This window comes from Mus caroli, unplaced genomic scaffold (genome assembly GCF_978045245.1).
Source record: "Mus caroli unplaced genomic scaffold, Mus_caroli_1 scaffold_10, whole genome shotgun sequence".
Classification (NCBI taxonomy): Eukaryota; Metazoa; Chordata; class Mammalia; order Rodentia; family Muridae; genus Mus; species Mus caroli.
In genome coordinates, this window is record NW_028227265.1 from 10,014,467 (window position 1) to 10,033,104 (window position 18,638).

The 18,638-nt window shown below is 54.7% G+C and overlaps 1 long non-coding RNA gene across 1 annotated transcript; it reads right to left on the minus strand.

Moving 5' to 3' along the window:
* Window positions 1-975: 975 nt before the first annotated feature.
* Window positions 976-16,324, minus strand: LOC147002335 (uncharacterized). The gene is made up of 4 exons (XR_015048708.1): window positions 16,235-16,324; window positions 14,751-14,889; window positions 13,875-13,978; window positions 976-1,074 (listed from the first exon to the last, which is right to left on the minus strand). It is a non-coding gene; the product is annotated as an uncharacterized LOC147002335 (long non-coding RNA).
* Window positions 16,325-18,638: the final 2,314 nt, after the last annotated feature.

Below are 18,638 nucleotides of genomic sequence, written 5' to 3' on the forward strand. Positions count from 1 at the left end.
CTGTTGCTCTCTGCGGGTGTGTTTTTGAGACCTGGGGTGAGACCCTCTGCGGACATCTACGGTCTTAAAGTGTCCTTCCCACACACCAGGCCTGGAGTGGGGCTCTGAACTCAGGAGGGGAGATCCTGAGGGCTGGAGCGTGGTTGCAGGGCACAGGCCGATCTGGCTGCACCCTGTCCCCATTGTCACCCATCTCTGCTTTCACATTCCACAGTGCTCGGTGGCAACCTGCCCATGCTTTTGGATATGTAAACTGAGGCAGAGAGAGCATGAACCCAGGGCCAGCGACTTCTGCTTTGGAGGCTCAGCTGATCAGGGGGGAAACCGGAGGAGGCCAGGGACCAGGCCTGGAAAGCCAGGAAGGAGAGACTATCCTTTCTCCCGGCTGGTCCCAGCCATAGCCCTGTAGGTGAAGCTGGCTGGCAGGCATTGGTGGACTTTCTCCTCCTTCCGTGTTTACCTGCCCAGCGTTATCAACAGCAGAACCATCAAGATGAAGATAGATAGAGATGCCACAGGAAGCAGGACAAAGGGCACTGTCAGGGATGTAGAGGGGACCCACCTTGCCAGTCCCTGCAGGCTGACAGGGGCTATCCTGGGGGGTGGGGTATCTGGATCCCTAACGGTCCTTCCTACTCTAGGAGGCAAGCCAGCTTGGCTTGCCAGCAAATCCGCATGGGCTCCAGGGAACACAAACCACATACAAGATGAGTTTTTAGGATGGCTGCATCTGGGAGGCCCCCTCACGCTGAAAGCTTATGGGGAAGGAGGCTCAGATTCAGCTCGCCCAGAGCACTTGTTTTCAGTTCTGTAACTCTGGCTATAAAATGTGCATGAGATCATCCTCAGACCAAAGAGGGACAGACACTGGGTGGCAAAGGTTGGGGAAGATGGCTCACTGGGCACGTGTGTGAACCCGAGTTCAGTTCCACGGCATCCACATAAAAAACCCTACTGGGTGACACACACCTGAAATCCCAGCACTGTGGTGGCAGAGACAGGCAGATCCTAGGGGGAACTTGTTGGTTAGCCAGGTTTCGTGAAAAACGTGCACTCCAGGCTCCATGCGAGATCCTGTCTCAAACAAACACACACACACACACACACACACACGTCAAGGCGGAGAGTGACAGAGAATGACATTTGACGTTGACTTCTGTACCTGTCGCTCGTGTGTGTGTGTGTGTGTGTGTGTGTGTGTACGTACGTGTGCGCACGTATGCGCGCGTGCGCGCGCATGTGCACATGCACATCTCACCCAATAGGACAGAATGTCTTGTTAGTAAATTGTATATAGATTTCACGGGGTTTTTCAAGGCTGTGATTCAAATCCATGGCTCTGTAGATGCTGGACACACACCTACCACTGAGTACATCTCAGCCCTGTGGATCACACATCAGTGGAAACGGGGAATGTTGGGGCTGCGAGTAGTTCAGTGCTATGGTGTTTGCCCAGCATGCTGGAGGCCTGGCTTCTGCCCCCAGAGCCATAGGAAAAAGTCTTACATAAAATAAGGAAAACTTTGGCCCAGAGGTGAAGTGCTTAAGGAAAATAGGCTCCATCCTGTCCTTTCCCTCAGTGTGTCTCTCTCTTCCCCTCTCCCTCTGCCCCCAAGATCTTGCTGCATGCATCCCACACATCCAGGCCTCAGATGTCAAACCTGGGCTGGTGGGAGTCTGACACCTTGTCCATTCTAGGATCCATTATCCAGGAGTGTGAGCCACCTGGACCATGACAAGGGGCTGGGCAGGGTGACCTCTGAGACTCAGTTTCCCTACTTGAGCACTATTGCAGCCAGCAGGGAGCTTCCCAGGTCCCAAAGGGCGATGGGTGTGGCCTGCTCTCATGGCTCCTGTGAAATACTACCGTTTATCTCTCTCCCGGGCCAATCCCAGAACCACCCAACTGACCCTCTCTCCACCCAGCTTCTTCTCTTCTTGTTCCCAGGCACTGTGAATAGACAGTTCTTATACAGGGCTGCTACTCAGAGACGTTCATCTCAAGCCCAAGGTCACACAGCATGAATGGTGGCAGGGGCAGAGCTGGGGGCATCTCCCAGGACAGGCTGGCAGTGACTAAAGCCGTGGTTCTCAACCTGTGGGTCGTGCCCCCCCAGGTCTCATTTTAGATGTTTACATCGAGAGTCACAGCAGTAGCAAGATTGCAGTTACAGTTGTATACATAATTGTATGGTTTGGGGCCACCATAACACGGGGAACTGGATTAAAGGATTGCAGCATTAGGAAGGCCGAGCATCGCTGGGATAAAGGAAGAGAATAAGAGGTTCAGGTAGGCAGGCACAGATGGTCTGATATACCCAGTTCCTCAGTGGGTGAGCAGGGCTGTGCTCACCCCATTCCAGGCAGGTTCAGGGTGGTTCTGTCTGCCCAGCAGCCCAGCAGTGGGAGCGGGGTGGGGGGCATTGTTCTTAATCCCCAGTGAAGAGCCCAAGCCCCTGAGCAATGGAATGCTCGGCTGGGACAGAGCTGGGTCTGTGACCCCACCTAGACTGGGGCTCTGGCACACAGAGCCCAGGCCCTTCTGGCACATGACACGCAGTCAATATTTTTCAGGCCCACGGGGTCAGTGGCCTTGACCCTCAAATTCTTCAGTCTCTTCATTGGCCAAGAGGTGGCCAGATATTTTCTCAATGACTAGTTTACAGATGAAGACAGAGGTTCAGGAATGAGTAACTACAGTTTAGCAGTCCACCTCCTGTCAACCACACACACTGATTACAGGAAGTCATGGGGTCCAAAAGAAAAGCCCGTTCTGTGTGCTAGGCTAGCTGGGCAGCAGGGTCAGAGGTCACTCAAGGACCTCAGGGGAAGTCCAAGAACTGCTTGGTTCTCCTGACAGTGGATTGGGAACTCAGCGGAGAGCTTATTTCCACGCTGGTATCTATTTCACCATTCCCGGCAGCCCTAATCTGAAAAGGTAGCGATCACACCAAGATCACACTGTAGGCCACTTTCCCAGGTACCTACTGGGAACAGGCCAGTCACCACTGGCTCTGTTCGGATGCGGGTACCTTGCAGCTATTAAAAATGCAAGCACAGAGGCAGAGGCGGCAGGATGGTGTCCACCACGGGGACGAGAGGAGCAAAGCATGAAACTGCACTACTACTAGCTCCCGTGGGTCAGGCAGGGAGGCAAGCCGCCGCTGGCTGAATCGCGGTGCCAAGCACTTCTGCACAGATCACTTTGGCTTGTGTTGTTTTCGCCATGAGGGTGGAAGCTAGGGTTCCACCACGCTGAATGGGGCTCTATCACTGAGCCACACCTAAATTGTCCAGGCTAGCCTTGAGCTCAGAATCCTCCTGCCTCAGCCTCTCTAGTGGCTGAGATCACAGACCCGTGTCACCAGGACCAAATCGATTTTTAAAACAAAAGGCAACAGCGATTTGGCTGGACACACATTTTCTGTCCTTCAATTAGATTCATTCATGCAGTGTGTCGTACCTGCCCAGTCCAGGGCCTGAAACACAGTGATGCCTCATCAAATATTCAATCAAATGTTCAATGAATAAATGAGCCTGGCCCCTCTGGACCTCACTCCTTTCTTAACAGTTTCATGTAACCCCAGGCTGGTACTGATTTTTGGGGGAGCCAAGGAGAACCTTGATCCTCCTGTCTCCACCTCTCCACCCTGTATTGGGATCACAGGCGTGTAGCACCATGCCCATTTATGCAATGCTGGGGAGGGAACCCTGGGGCCCAGGCGTGCTAGACAAGCAAGCTGCCAACTGAGCCACATCCCTATCAGTCTTGTGGCTTTGGGCTTTCCTGTTGACTGCTACAACATTCCTGAATATGGACGACCCTGTTGCTGTCATATCACATTCACCTGATGGATAAGTCTCCCACGATTAAATCTTTGACAACAATTTTGAATTGGCCAAAGGTGAAGACAGCCCTGCAGCAGGCATATCATAAGACCCTTCTTATAGGAGGAGACAGATGTTCAAGCCACAGGAGAATGGAAATGGCTGTCTGCGAGGTCAGAGCCTCTGGGCTACATCTTGGCTCTGGTCTTGTTAGCTGCGCGCGCGCTTGGGCAGCCTACTCTCTGAGCCTTCATGTCTTCTCCGCTGCTCACTGTGGTGATTCTGGGGCTGGCACACTTGCAGGCCCTTAGCAGAGGACTCCACTCAGCCTCCTCTGACTCACTGAGCAGCCTGCCATTCCCAACATCTAGCCTAGACCCTGGCAGCCCCCAGCTCCCCAGGCCCAGCTTCTCCTATCAGGCCTAGGGAAGCCCGGCCACTCACACTATCTCAAGCAGTTCCGATGCTCCATGGCACTTTAGAGGCACAGCTACACAGGGATGGGCTGTCTACACCGCAGGCCGTAGTCTGTGACAGAATGCAGAACTGTGACAGCTGACTGAGTCACTCTGGAGACATTGGCTAAGTCCTGGGATGATGACTCCTGGTCCGGGCCATGGGAAGGAATTCTGCCTCCAGGCCTGGAGTTTTTACAGGTCTCTGACCTCACTGGCCCCTGTCCTTGAGGGTCTTGCTGTGTGTGTCTCATCAGTGGGGACAGTGGCTGTGGGGACAGGAGTGGGGGGGAACGAGGACCCAGGTACCCTGTATACTGGTGGCCGCTTTGCAAGTGAGGGGTCTGCAGACCTTAGGCTGCTGGCTGGCTGACCAGAATCTCAGTCCTACTTCCATTCCAATGGCTAACAAGCTGTGACCTGTTAAGAGTTCATTGCCCGGAGAGTTCCAGGAAGCTGGGCCATCGAGCTGTTTGCTCTCTGGCCCACACAGCTGCTGCTCATTGGTCCCCCTTTTGTTTTTGTCTTATGTGTGGCGGCTACATACAGTCTGTTGTTTGTTGCCTCCATCAGCCTCTGTAAACTTGACAGACCTTCCTTCTAGGGCAGGTAAGGCCAGTGACCTGCCGGAGATCACAGAGGATTGGAACTAGCTCCAGGGCCTTTCCCATTTCTCTGCAGAAGGGCTTCCGTGCCAAGCACTAGAATGGCTTCAGGCGCCAGTGGAAGGATGTGAGAAGCTGGAGAGGCTTATCCCGACCATGTGGTGATGGCACACACCTTTAGTCTCAGCACTTGGGAGGCAAAGACAGGTGGCTGGATTTCTGAGTTCGAGGCCAGCCTGGTCTACAGAGTGAGTTCCAGGACAGCCAGGGCTACACAGAGAGACCCTGTCTCAAAACAAAACAAGCAAACATATAAAAACCAACCTTCCCCACTCAACCCTGAGGACTCCCAGCATCCTCCAGTTCAGCGGTGCCTAATGGTCCACAGGATGGGACCTAGAGGCCCAGCCCCACTGAAGGCTCTCACACTTTGTCTGGATTCTTCTGCCCTCTGGGGTATCTCCGGACCCATCTCTGATTTTCTTGTTAGGATGAGCAGGGTCGGCTCCAGGTGTGGCGCTTTCTAGCTGCCCGTGCCTTGGGCTCATGCCAAGTCATCTACCAGCACATTCCACATTGACCCAGCAGGCTCCCATTTGTCAAAGGCAACCATGCAAGCCAACAAGTGTGTCTTGCATAAGTTTTTGTGTGCCAGGCTAATAAAAAACAGAAGGGAGCTTTGGAAAGAGATAAGGGGTAGTGTGGGGGTTAGTGGGAATCTCTGGGGAAGTTTCTGCAGCAGGGAGCAGGTGGGGTGTAGAACTAAGCAGGGTGTGGGAGCGGGGGTGGGGTGGGGGCAGGGCAGATTCTCTGTGACAAGCCCCAGTTGGGGCTAGGCAAATCACTGGAGGAAGCCTGAGGCTGCCAGGATTCCCAGGTTGGAAGACAACCTGGAAATATCTGGGCTGCCTGAGTGTAGGGGCTAGACTTGGGAGGTAGGGATGGCACCACACAGTAGGAGTAGATTCCAGTTGGGTAGTGAGAATGTAATAGGGCTTGCACACAGTAGGAGTGGATTTCGGCTAGCCAGTGAGAAGATGTTAGGGCTTGCACTGGTGGACTTGGGGATGGACTACAAGGTCAAGCCTGAGTAGCAGTGTCCAACACCAGTATCACCAAAGAAAAGCACAGATGAGTGGCCACCATGGACTCCTGTGGTGTAGGCTCTGCTAGCTGTGACTGACCCATCAGCTGTGGCTGACCTCAAGCTGTAGAGGAGTAGAGAGATCTGTGAGGCAGGCATGAGTTCCGTGGAATGCTGTGGGCAGGAGAGAGGGGAAGCTGAGCTAGGGTGGGCAGGTACCCTGGAGGCAGGGGCAGAACAGGAGAGGAAGAGAGGCTGAGAGAGAGCTGAAGTTGGATCATGTTCATGGGGACTTTGACATCTGTTCACCTGTCCAACTGCCCAGGAGTCTCAGGCATGGGGAGCACTGGGCTTATCTCTTGTGAGTGCTGGTCTCTGGCAAAGAGATGGGGCACAGAGTGAAGGGGGCTGGGTGGAGCTGAGAGACAAGATGGCTTATTCCTGCCACCCTGGGGGAAAGTCTCTTGCTGGTTGGGACCTCGGTGTGCTTTCAGGGCTTAGGACTTCCTCTGGCTGTGATCCTGGCCTTGTCCCATCCTCATAAACACAGTGGTGAGATCTCTCTCTCTTTTTTTTTTTTTCCTTTTTTTAGTTTTTCAAGACAGGATTTCTCTGTATAGCCCTGGCTGTCCTGGAACTCACTTTGTAGAAGTGGTGAGATCTCTTAAGTGGCCTAGAAGTATCCGGCTGGCTCAGATCCGGGTGACTCATGGCCATGGTTCAGGAAGCACGGGGATGATGCAGGTTAAACTGGATGGGATTACAGAATCACCACCAAGGCTGTGGCTGCCAAATGGGATGAAACTAGAGATGGGTGGATTTGGTCGGTGGGGGACTGGCTGCCCATCCCTCCACCCCAGCTCCTCAGCTCACACACTCAGAGCAGAGGCTCTCTGAGGGTGTTTTTGGTCAGGGAGGAAATGAGACCCACCGTGTCTCCTTTCACATCATCCTGAGCAGAAGCCACCTGGCCACAGAGCTTTCTAAGTAGCTGTCACCTTCGGCATCACTGCCCTCCCTCCCCCCCCCCGCCCCATTTCCACCGTGGCCATCATCCTTGCTCATGGTTGAGGTCACTGTCACAGCCGGGACTCTGGGGACCGGTCTGAGCTGTATTTGCCAGGTTCCCTTGGGGATCAAGGGCACACCCAGCTTTAAGCAGGGACAGTGTGGTAAGCATGACGTAGAGAACTGTAGGGACAAGAGGCACTTGGATGAGTAGTGCAACCCCCTGCCCTACTGACATGGCCCCACTGGGCAGGATCAGGCAGGCCTGGATTCTTGACCTGCTTTTTCTCACCCCAGTGTGCTGGCAAGCCTGCTCTATCCTACAGCCTTGGCTGCTGTGGCTTTCTACCAATGCATGCCAGCGGCCCTGTCGGGCCCGGGCAAGCTTGGAGGCTGTGCTGGGTTGGTGCCTGTGTGGAGGGTGGGGGCAACCTCACCCTTGGGGCTTGGAGAGAACTGTGGTCCAGACATCCTCTCCTGAAGTCTGTTCCCAGCTCGGGGAGTTGATGCTGGTCAGGCCCTATTTGCTGGCCTGGCTCTGCTCCCATCAGTGTGTGCTCCAGGACAGGCCTGCTTGCTGCTGTCAAGGACTCTGGGTCAACTCCAGGCCTCCATGACCTACTTCCTATGCACAACACCATCCTCTAGCCTCTGTGTCAAGAGGACAGTGCCCCCCACCCAGCAAAGGACAGGATCGGATCCCTCACCCTGTGCTTGCTTTACCTTGGGGTTCTGAGCTTGTTGAGACCCAAACTTTGCTTGCCAATGTCAGGGTGCACAATCCTGGGCATAGGGACATCTAGACTCATGGGGAGTCTAAAGCTCTCACCACAACGATACAGACAAAGGCATTTAACATTTGGCACTGTGTTGGGGACCTGAGGATGGAGAGTGTCTCAAGCCTTATTCCTAGGAAGGCGACTACCTAAGTAAGCATGGGAAGATACCAGAGCAGGCCAGGCTGGCCATGTCGGGAACAGACTTTCTGAGTTGTCCCAGAGGAGATAGCAACTGGACTCAGACCAGAAAGCTAAGAGTAGAGGAGAGAAAAGGCTGGCAAGAGGACAGCATGTAGGTGCAAAGGCCCTGTGGTTGGCAGTTTGAGAGACTGCTAGGTAAAGCCAGAGGGAGGGAGGTTTGAGGGTTGTGATAACAAGAGACCCAGTAGCCACTAGAAGGGCTTGCTCTTTCTTCCAAGGGCAATAGGGAGGTGACACGTGGCCAGTGTACATTTTGAAAACTGGAGAGGAGGAGGGTAAGTGTGGGTCATGAGCTTTGGCAATTGTCCCAAGAAATCCTCAAAGTCACAGTTACTTCCTGTCTCCGGGAGGAAGTGGAAGGAGCTTTCCTAGGGAGGGCTGGCTTCCAGGAAGTTCCATGTGTTTATGCCTGTACGTGAGTATGTGCGTGTGCACCTGTTTGTCAGTGTGTGGGTGCACACTGCATGCACGTGGATGTGTGCGCAGAGGGTGTCTCAGCTCTAGCAGCAGGGTGTGCAGTGGGGACCAAGGCCATGAAGACTCTCCTTCTCCCAGCCTGTGTGGTCTAGCTCCTTTTTCTCCTGGGGTGATAAGTGCTGTGCCAGGTGGGGGAGACATGGACGGGGAGGGCAGCCATTTCTGCATGCAGCTGCAGACCAAGGCACAGCTGGTATCGTGTGTCCCTTGGCCCACTCTGGAGTGCATGCCTCCTCTGGGACATCGTGGGAAGAAGGGGCCCAAGAAGGTGGGGTGAAGTGTGTGCATCCGGGGAGGGAATTCCTAGCCCCTGGAGGACTTCGGTCAGACCCTCATCTCTTGTTTTTAGCCTCTTCTTGCTGTCCACCCCCACCCCCCACCCCAGTTAAGCAGTGCCTCTTCTCAGTGCTGGCATAAATGAACCAGAACATACCCTTGTTGTGTGGCTCTTTTCTTGGCTCCCACCCTGCTTTGAGCGGCAGATCCTTTGGGTCTGGCCAGCACTGCCTGACATCTGGACTCTTCCTTAGACCGGGCCTGGCTGTTTTGTCCTGATTTCTGACTGTTTCCTTCCTCAACACAGCTTTGCCTGTGAGTTCCTGGTTTCTGCAGACAGGCCCCAAGGCCCTAGCTTCCTGTTCTCAGCAAGGCGCCCTTGACATTCCGGGCCTCAGAACATCCTTGAGATTATTGAGTCAGAGCCATGGTCCTGGTCAGGGCCGCTCACGTTAGACCACCCTGTGGCCGGGCACTGATCCCTTGGCTTTATGGTCTTACACTCCGTGATCTGCAGGATCACCACACTCCACAGGGAGAACACCCTGCGCCACTCTGTGCTGGGCGGCACAACATTGCAGTACCTATGTCTGTCACAAGAGTGGGCAGGAGCAGATAGGTTACTCCTGGCCATGGGTCCCCTTCAGCAGCAGCGGCAGCGGTGGCAGCTGCACATGGGAGGTGCAAACCAGTTTCAAACTCCCTGAATCCCAAGCCCTAACCTGGAGGCCACATGGCTTCCCAGAGTCCCAGGTCACACAAGATCCACCCAGGAAGGGATGAAGAATCCAAAATGGAAGGTCCCTTTCTTCAAGTAGAAGGTCATCTTTCTTTTTTTTTTTTTTCTTTTTGGTTTTTGTTGTTGTTGCTTTGTGTTTTTTTTTTTTTTTTTTTTTTTTTCAAGACAGTTTCTCTGTGCAGCCCTCATTCCTCACTCTGTAGACCAGGCTGGCCTCAAACTCAGAGATCTGCCTGCCTCTGCCTCCTGAGCGCTGCGCCACCGCTGTCCGACTTATCTGTGTCATTTTTAAAGGCAGGCAATGTAGGGGTTATGGTGTCTGTCGTGTACACAGAGCCCCATAGCCTGCATGAAGGCTCATGCCAGTCCCCAGGTTAGCATTGGTGTGCTGCTGACTGGCAAGGGGGTGTGACCCGAGGCACGCGGCATCTTCTTTCCCAAGGACAGAGGCTGCTTGCCAGTCACATTCCACCAGCTTCCACCCCCCCACCCCCCCACTTCTTCCTTCCTGGCTATCCCTGAGCCGAGAGGCTGAGCCCTGGGGAGCCCCAGGCCCCGAGTGCTGCACAAGCTTGCTTTCTGGTTGCATTGGATCAAGGCAGCCACAGCCAGCCAGAGACTGAAGGACAGGCTGAGAGTGGCCACGGCAGGTGCTAGCAAAGTCTTAAAAATCAGCTTTCAGGGCCAGCAAGGTGGCTCAGGTGGCAAAGGCGCCTGTGGCCAAACCTGAGGCCCCAAGTTCAATCCCTGGGAGCCAATGGCGGAAGGAGAGAATGGGCTCCTACAAGCTGTCCTCTGACTTACACACATGCCATTCTGCAGTAATTAATAAAAATCAGTAAGAAGGGTAGAAAAGCAAGACCTGGCTTCTGGGGTGTTGAAGACAGCTGTACCGTGTGCGGCTTCCCGTGGAGTAACAGCCACCTTACTGCTACCTTACATGACCAGAGTAACGCCTGGGGCTTCTCAAGGGTGCAGTGGAACAGAGATTCCATGCACTCAAAAGACAGACAGCCCTGAGAGACCAGGAGACCCCAGGCAGGGGGGGGAAGGGTGGGACCCATCGTTAATTTCTAGTTTGTGCATTTAACCTTTAATAGCAGGCATATGTAACAACTGACTCAGGAAGACTCCTGGACACTTTACAATGGGACCTGGATTCCGGGCCTGAACAAGCTGGTACTGTCACCAGGCCAGGGCGGTGGGCACTTCTTCACTTGGGTCCCTGTCAAGGCTCCCAGAGGAGCCAGGCTCAGTCCTGTGGCTCTTGTTTCTCTTGTCAGGCTGTCCCCAGAGCTCATGACATTTGATCTTCAACCCAAGGACAGCTCATGCTTCCTGTGGCTGCTGTCTTTTGGTTTGTTAGTGCCTGTGTCCCCTGGTGGGCTCCTTGGAGGGAGTGTGCTTGCAAGCAGACGGATGGAAGCCCACCTGACCTGTCTAGCGGTGGCCACTTCCTCCTCCCCAGCTCAGCCTTTGCTGTGAGAGCTCGGAGAGAATGCCTTTGAGACCAAACAACAGGAAACCACGAAGCAGGGTGAGTCTGAGGACAGGAAACTGCTGATCAAGGTGACATCAGCCCCTAATGTGGCTGGCACCTGTGACAGTGGGGGGTGGGGTGGGGAGCCCTCTAGGAGGTCTCCGATTAGCCATGGAGCTGGGAGACAGCCACTTGTGGTTAGGCATTTGACACACGGACAGACTTTTTGTGAGGAGTTCTGCAAGGTGTGGAGGCCCCATGTGGGACACACGCCAAGTGTTGGGCATGGAGACTCATTAAAGAGGTTCTGGCATGTGCTCCTGTTGAAGAATCCCTAAGGCAGGTGGGAAGGGTGCCCGGGGTTGCATGTGAACAGAAAGCTGGGTAGGGCATATCCCCTGTGCAAAGGCTTAGGCGGGGAGGGGAAAAGGAAGCATGGAGAGGGAGGGGAACGGGGGGGGGGGGGGGGAGGGGGAGGGAAGCAGGAGGAGGAGGGGCAGGGGGGAATTCTAAGTGATCAGCAGCAGTATGGGGTTAAGTGGGATGTGTAGCCAAGGCTAGCTTCATTTTCCATGTCTTTTTTTTCCCCACTAGGTCTCATTACATGGCCCAGGCTAACCCAACACTCACTATGTATGTAGCCTGAGCTAACCTAGACCTTGTGGATGTTTTCCTGCCCCAAATACTAGGATGGATTTTCTTTTCCCTTACCACCCAGCCAAACAATGAGATGCAATTTAAACACAAATATTTGATTGCTGCACCAGGCTGGCTTGGTGGCTTCTTTGCTGGACAGGCCCTGTGCTGTTTTCAGTGCGACAGCAGACTTTCCTGCCTGCACTGGGTTTGCCACTGCCACATCAGCCCTCAGCTCCCGCACATGGCTTGTCTTTGAAGCCAGCTGAGTTTCTGTCTTCCTGGAACTGAGGGTGGAATATCAGACTAGGAATATGAAGGGCTGAAGTTTCATGGGGTGGTGCATGTGGGGTGGGGGAACAGCAAACACTACTTCACTTAACTATGATGAACCATCTCCAAGGTTATCTAGGGAGACGAGCCAGCTTAAGGCATGCTTTGGTGAACTCCTGAATATTTTACAAGCAGCAGGGTGAGGGGAAGGGGTGTCATGTGGGTAGATGCGGGCAGTAGAGGCAGGGTTAGAGGCTTGCCCAGTGGGATGGGTTAGCCAGGCCTGGCCTTGCAGAACTGTTCCTTGCTGTGCCTTGGTCAGTCCAGAAGGGCAATATGTCACATGGGCTTGGAATATAGAGTTATCAGGAGAGCAAGACTGGCTCTAGCTCTAGGGAGGATGAGAAGACAGGACGGCTGCTTGCCCTGTGACCTGAGAATGCTGAAGCTTCAGAGAAGGAGATGGCTAAGGAAAGCAGGGTGTGCAAAGGGCCTGGGGCCAGAGGGGGTGAGTCTGAGGACCACGGCGTAGCCACACAGTGAACTGGGGTAGCCTGGAGACATGGCAGTGGCGACCACAGACAGTTTTCTACTGAGCATATGGGGACCTGGGCATGCCTGCCTTGGATAAGTGATCTAACCTCTTTGAGCCTCAGTTTCTGTGTGTCCAGGGAGCAGCTGAGGACAGGACTGGACTGAGGCTAGGCCTGCGAACTATACCTGGGGCAAAGGTGTCAGGAGCCTATTCTCATCGTTATTATCCACAGGGGAGAAAGCTGGGTTGAGTTCCAGGCCGACTGGGCTGGGTTCCCAGTTTTCTGTGCAACTGTGCCCTACCGCCTGCCTGCATACCCCAGCTTTGTAAAGCATTCCTGGCCTCGGCCTTGCCAAACCTTTCTTGGTGAGCTGGACTCCCACTATCTGGGCCCTAGGGCTCGGGACTGCCACTGCCACAGCAGGATGGCCGTGTCCTACTCTGGACAGCAGTGAGCCAAGGGTGGGTGAGCTGGTGATGACAGAGCTTGCCAGGCTGTGAGGGCCCTGGAGCTCAGAGGCAGTGTTCCCTTGCCGATCCACTGGCTACTGCCAGGGTTGCCTGTGGCTGGCTGGGTGTGGCTGGCTGCTGGCAGTGGCTGCTGCTCAGGGTAGGTAAGGATGATGGGCAAAGGAGAGGGAGAGCCGCCAGGGGCCCAGAATGAACCCCCAGGAGGCCCAGCACTCCCCCCTCTTGCTGGGCTCAGATTGCTTCAGATGTGAGAAAGCAAGCCAGAGCCACCTCCGTGCCAAAGCAGCTCCACTGGGTTTCCTTCCTCAAATGCCTCTCCTATCTCAGTGGCTCAAACAGCTCCACTCACATCCAGACTCCAAAGGCTTTACCCACACCCTGACTCCTCAGACTCAATGTTCACCCTGACCAACAGCAAATCTCACCAGCTCCTCCTGAAAACCTCTTTGGGAGTTGGATGGTTGACCCATGCCTGACAATCCTGCCTCAGGGCCGTTGTGCAGCAGCTGCCTAGGCACACGGTCACCAGGGACACACTCTCCCAGAGTCCACCCTTCTTAGCGGCTCAGCTTGCAGGCTTCTATTCAAACAGCCCAGGAGCAGCCTGCATAACACTTCCTGGGGCTGGAGAGATGGCTCAGTGGGCAAGCCCGCTTGCTGTACCGAGATTCAGAGGACCTGAATTTGAATGTACATAGACTTCAGGCATGGCTGTGCATGCCTGTTATCCATCCAGTTGTTAGTGAGTGGAGACAGGTCAACACACCTCGAGCTTCAGGCGTAGTGGGAAGGCCAGGCAGAGTGGCAAATAAATGCCTTTAAACTCAGCACTTGGGAGCCTGATCGAAAACGCAGAGGAGAGCAGCAGAAGGAGGCACACAAGTCTTTCTCTGGCTTACACATACACTTGCCTGGGTGTGTACACACATACGAGTGCGTGCGTGTGCGCGCCCGCGTTTACCCACACACTGGCTCGGTTTGTGTTTTCCAGAGCCCTTGCCATCCCTTCATTTGCTTTAACACTCACCTGTGTGTGTCTGTGTGATCCTCCACACTGGGATGTGGGTTCCGGGGGTGGTGGGGGTGGGGTGTCTTTCCTTCTTTCCCTCTTAGGGATGGATCCCTCTGACCCTGGAGAAACGAAACCGGATGGCCAGCTCTGGTGGGGCACTAGCTTGGGGGCTCCAAGCCAGAGTTGAGCTCTGGATGGCCCAAGGGGCCCAGTAGGGCAGGTGACCAGAGCCCTGGCTTGCGTCTGTTAGATGGCAGAAGAGGATGATCTGGGCCAGCACTGAGGTTCCTGGGAGCCTCAGGATGCTGGGCCCACAGGAAGCCTGCAACCCTGTCAGGGTGCTGAGGGAGTTAAGTCAAAAGCCAGGTATTATTATTTGGGGAGCCTGGGAGGAAGCATCTTTATGGAGATCACAAGGGGGTTAGCCAGAGCTCTGCTGCTGGCCAGGTATACACATGGGTTTTGAGGGGTGCAGAACTCACAGGGCTACCACCCCATGGTTCTTGGGGGCAGGCAAGATGAAAAGGAACAAGCCCCTCTGGGTGGTGCAGGGCACTGGACTGGGGAAGGTCAGAAAACCCTAGGGGGCAGGGATGAGAGAGTGGGGGAGGGGCAGGCTTGATGGTGTGCAGGTTGAGGGAGCAAGGCTTAAGGGTGCCAGCGTGGCCCCACAGTCTATACAACAACTGATCGGCTTCTCTTCTAGTGGCTATCTAGGATATTCTGTGTCTTTGCATCCAGTCTCTCCCCTGTTAAAGGGGGAAAATGTGACTGAGGTGTGTGGGGGGTGTAGAATGTGACGGGGAGGAAGAGTGGGACGGGGAAGGGGCGTGATGGTACCTGTCCTCCCCACCCGGGGCCCCCACACACCGAGACCATCCCCAGTGGCACCTTTGCCAGAAGTAGAGTCTCACGGGGTAATGGGGACCGAGGGCCACATGAAAGGAGAGAGCCAGCTGTCTGCAGCTTCTGCAGTTGCCTGTGGCTGTCAACTTGAAGGCTTGGGAGTTGTGCTGTCAGCTCTGGAGGCCTTTTGAAAGGGGGAGAGATTGTGTGGTGGTGAGGACCTGCGGTGTGTGCATGGAGTCTATGCTCAAAGGAATGAGACCACTGAGCCACATCATCAGGAAGTAGCAGGATGCCAGGGAAGGTCCTGCTGAGTCTCCTGGACATTGGAAGCCTCTACCTCCCAGGCTATCTGGCTCCTGTGTTTTCTGGAAATCAACCTATCCATGGAATGGATGCTTATATCCAATTTCAAGAAGCCCGAATTTATTTATTTATTTATTTTTGATTTTTTTGAGACAGGGTTTCTCTGTATAGCCCTGGCTGTTCTGGAACTCACTTTGTAGACCAGGCTGGCCTCCAACTCAGAAATCTGCCTGCCTCTGCCTCCCGAGTGCTGGGATTAAAGGCATGGGCCACCATGCCCTGAAGCCCAAATTTATGATAGAGACAGGTCCCAGTTCAGAGAGCTTCGATCTGGGCTGAAGATGCCCTGGGGCCACCAACAAGCAGGACCAGGAAAGGCTTAGAAGCAAGAGGCTGAGGGACTGGGAGGGCACGGAGAGCTCAGAGGCAGCCTCTGCTGGCATATGCAGGGTGGAGGGCAAGCCTGCAGGCCCCGCCCAAGGCTTGGGGTGGTGACAGCCCTGCTCCTGAAGCTTTCTGCTGTCTTCCAGGGACAGTTGGGGTTCTGTGGATAGGGGTTAGGGTCAGCAGGACCCTGTGGGTCTCTGCACGGAGAAAGGGGAAAGGCAGGCAGCCTATAAACTGGGCCTTACCCAGTGGGGCAGGGGTGAAGGGGTCTACCCTGACAGGGCAAGGGAGGCTGGGAGGGTCACACCCACGTGGTGCATTCCAGTGGGAGCCCCTCACTAGGGCATACGGTTGCTGCTTGCAGACTCAACCCGAATGCCAGCCTCAGCTGAATCAAGAGAAGCTAAGGCTGAGTTTCCATACTGTTTGGGCCCAAGCTGTCCCTGAGGTCTGAGCAAAATTCTACAAAACCACAGAAGAGGCTGGGTGGCAGACCTGGCACAGATAAAGGCCTATGACTCGAGGAGAGTCCGGCCTGGGGAGGCTGGGGTGAGTCAGTCCCGGGCCGGAGGCCCTTGCCACAGGTTCTAAGTTCAATCTTCTGAAGTGCAGTCCCGGAGGCAGGACCCACCCCAGCATGCCCGTTTTGTTGAGGAGACTGCTGCTCGGCGCTCTCTCTGCTCCCTTGGGATTATCCAGTTAGCCCTGCTTTGGGGCCCTATCTAACATCCTGACTCCTCAGGGTTGTGGCCACCACCTCCCTAGAACCTTCCTGCTCTATTGCTCCCTGACACCACGTAGACCCCAAGGGCCCTTCCTGCCACAGGTCTGCTTACCTGATGATGAACTGCTTCTGTGGCGGAGCTGGTGGAAGGGACTGCTGGTGGGGTGGGGGTGGGGGGAAGAAGGCTCAGCATAGCTGGCCATCCCCTAGGGGACCCCACCCCACACCCATGAGGCAACAGGGATCTGGGGGATGAGGGACCCAAGTACCTGTTTGTTGCATCACAAAGTCCTGCCAGAAGGCTGTGCTGTGAGCTGGTTCCCCAAGTCTGGATAGTGTCAGCAGGGCCCTTAAGAATGAAGCATCCTTTTTTGTTTGTTTGTTTGGTTTGTTTGTTTGGTTTGTTTGTTTGGTTTGTTTGTTTGGTTTGTTTGTTTGGTTTTGGTTTTTTGAGACTGGGTTTCTCTGTTTAGCCCTGACTGTCCTGGAACTCACTTTGTAGACCAGGCTGGCCTTGAACTCAGAAATTCACCTGCCTCTGCCTCCCGAGTTCTGGGATTAAAGAGTTACAGAGACAAAGTTTGGAGCTAAGACAAAAGGATGGACTATCCAAAGACTACCCCACCTGGGGATCCATCCCATAATCAGCCACTATGCATATGCCAGCAAGATTTTGCTGAAGGGACCCTGGTATAGCTGTTACGTATGAGGCTATGCTAGTGCCTGGCAAATACAGAAGTGGATGCTCACAGTCATCTATATAATGGAACACAGGGACCCCAATGGAGAAGCTAGAGAAAGCACCCAAGGAGCTGAAGGGGTCTGCAACCCTATAGGTGGAACAACAATATGAACTACCCAGTACCCCCAGAGCTCATATCTCTAGCTGCATATGTAGCAGAAGATGGCCTAGTTGGCCATCACTGGGAAGAGAGGCCCCTTGGTACTGCAAACTTTATATGCCCCAGTACAGGGGAATGCCAGGGCCAAGAAAAAAAAAAGCATCCTAGCCGGGCAGTGATGGTGCACGGCTTTGCCTTTAATCCCAGCACTTGGAAGGCAGAGGCAGGCAGATTTCTGAGTTGGAGGCCAGCCTGGTCTACAGAGTGAGTTCCAGGACAGCCAGGGCTACACAGAGAAACCCTGCCTGGGGGTCGGGGGGGGAAGAACGAAGCATCCTTCGAGGTGAGCTGAGGCTGGTGGGAGGCTTGCTGTGATCAGCCCAGCCCCCCAGCCCTTATTGCTGGCCCTAGCTCACCTTGTAGGACCTACCTGCCTCCTTGAGCTGCTTGTGGGTGACAGGCCAGTTCAGGACTATATAGGACAGAGGCAGGCTTGGAGGGAGACAGGGAAAAAGTGGAGGGGGGCAGAAGAGGGTGTGAGAGCAAGAAGGGGCGATGTGGAGCTGTGAGAAGGATGAGAAGAGCAAAAGGAGGGGGAGAAGGAAGAGTGGGGAGGAAGGAAGGGGGGGAAAGAGGAGCTGGGGGGGAGGGAGGGAGGAGAGCACTAAAGGAAGAGGAATGGGCAGAGAAAAGGGAGTGTGAAGATGGAGAACAATGGGAGGGTGGAGAGAGGACTGGGAAGGGGAAGAGAGGAGAGATGGGTGGGAGAGAACAGAAGTGGGGTAAAGAGGGAAAAGGGAAGGGAGGAGGGGGCACAGGCAAGGGGAAGAGAGGGAAAGGAAGGGAGAGGAAAAGAAAAGGGGAGGGAAGGAGGAAGAGGAGGATGAGCAGGAAGTGTGGAGGGAGGAAGGAAGGAAGGGGAAGTAGTAGGAGAGAAAGGAGAGAGGAGGGAAGGGAGGAGGGAAAGAAAAGGGAAGGGGGGAGGAGTTGGAATGGAAAGAGGTGGGAAAGGGAGGAGTGGGGGTAAATGAAGAGAATAGGAGGGGAGAGGGAGGGAAGGGAGGAGGGAAGGGAGGAGTGGGAGCAATGAGGAGGAAATGAAAGGAGGGAGAGAGGGTGTAGGAAGGAGGATATTAGAGGAGGGAGAGGGAGAGTGGGAGAGGGAGGGTGTGAGAGGAGAAAAGGGAGAGGGAGGGTGTGGGAGAGGGGCAGGGAAGAGGGATGAGTGTGTGGGAGAGGAGGAGGGTGGGTGTGAAAGAGGAGAGAGGAGGGAGGTTGTGGGAGATGAGAGAAGGTGTGGGAGAGGTGGTAGGGGGAGGGTGTGAGAGAGGAGGAGAGAAGAGGAAGGGGTGGGAGAGGAAGGAGGTGAGGGTAAAGGAGAGGAGGGAGGAGGGAGGGTGTAGAAGAGGAAGAGGTAGCAGGAAGGGTGAGAGAGGAGGGAGGGTGTGAGAGAGGAGGGAAGGAGGGAGGGTGTGAGAGAGGAGGAGGGAAGGAGGGAGGGTGTGAAAGAGAAGGAGATGTGAAAGGAGGAGGCAAGTGTGGGAGAGAAGGTGAAAGAAGGGAGGGTGTGTGAGAGAAAGTGGGAGGAGGGTGTGAGAGAAGTCTGGGAAGAGGAGCTGTGATGAGGGAAGGTGTGGGAGGGGATATGGGAGGAGAGATGATTTGGAGGAGAGG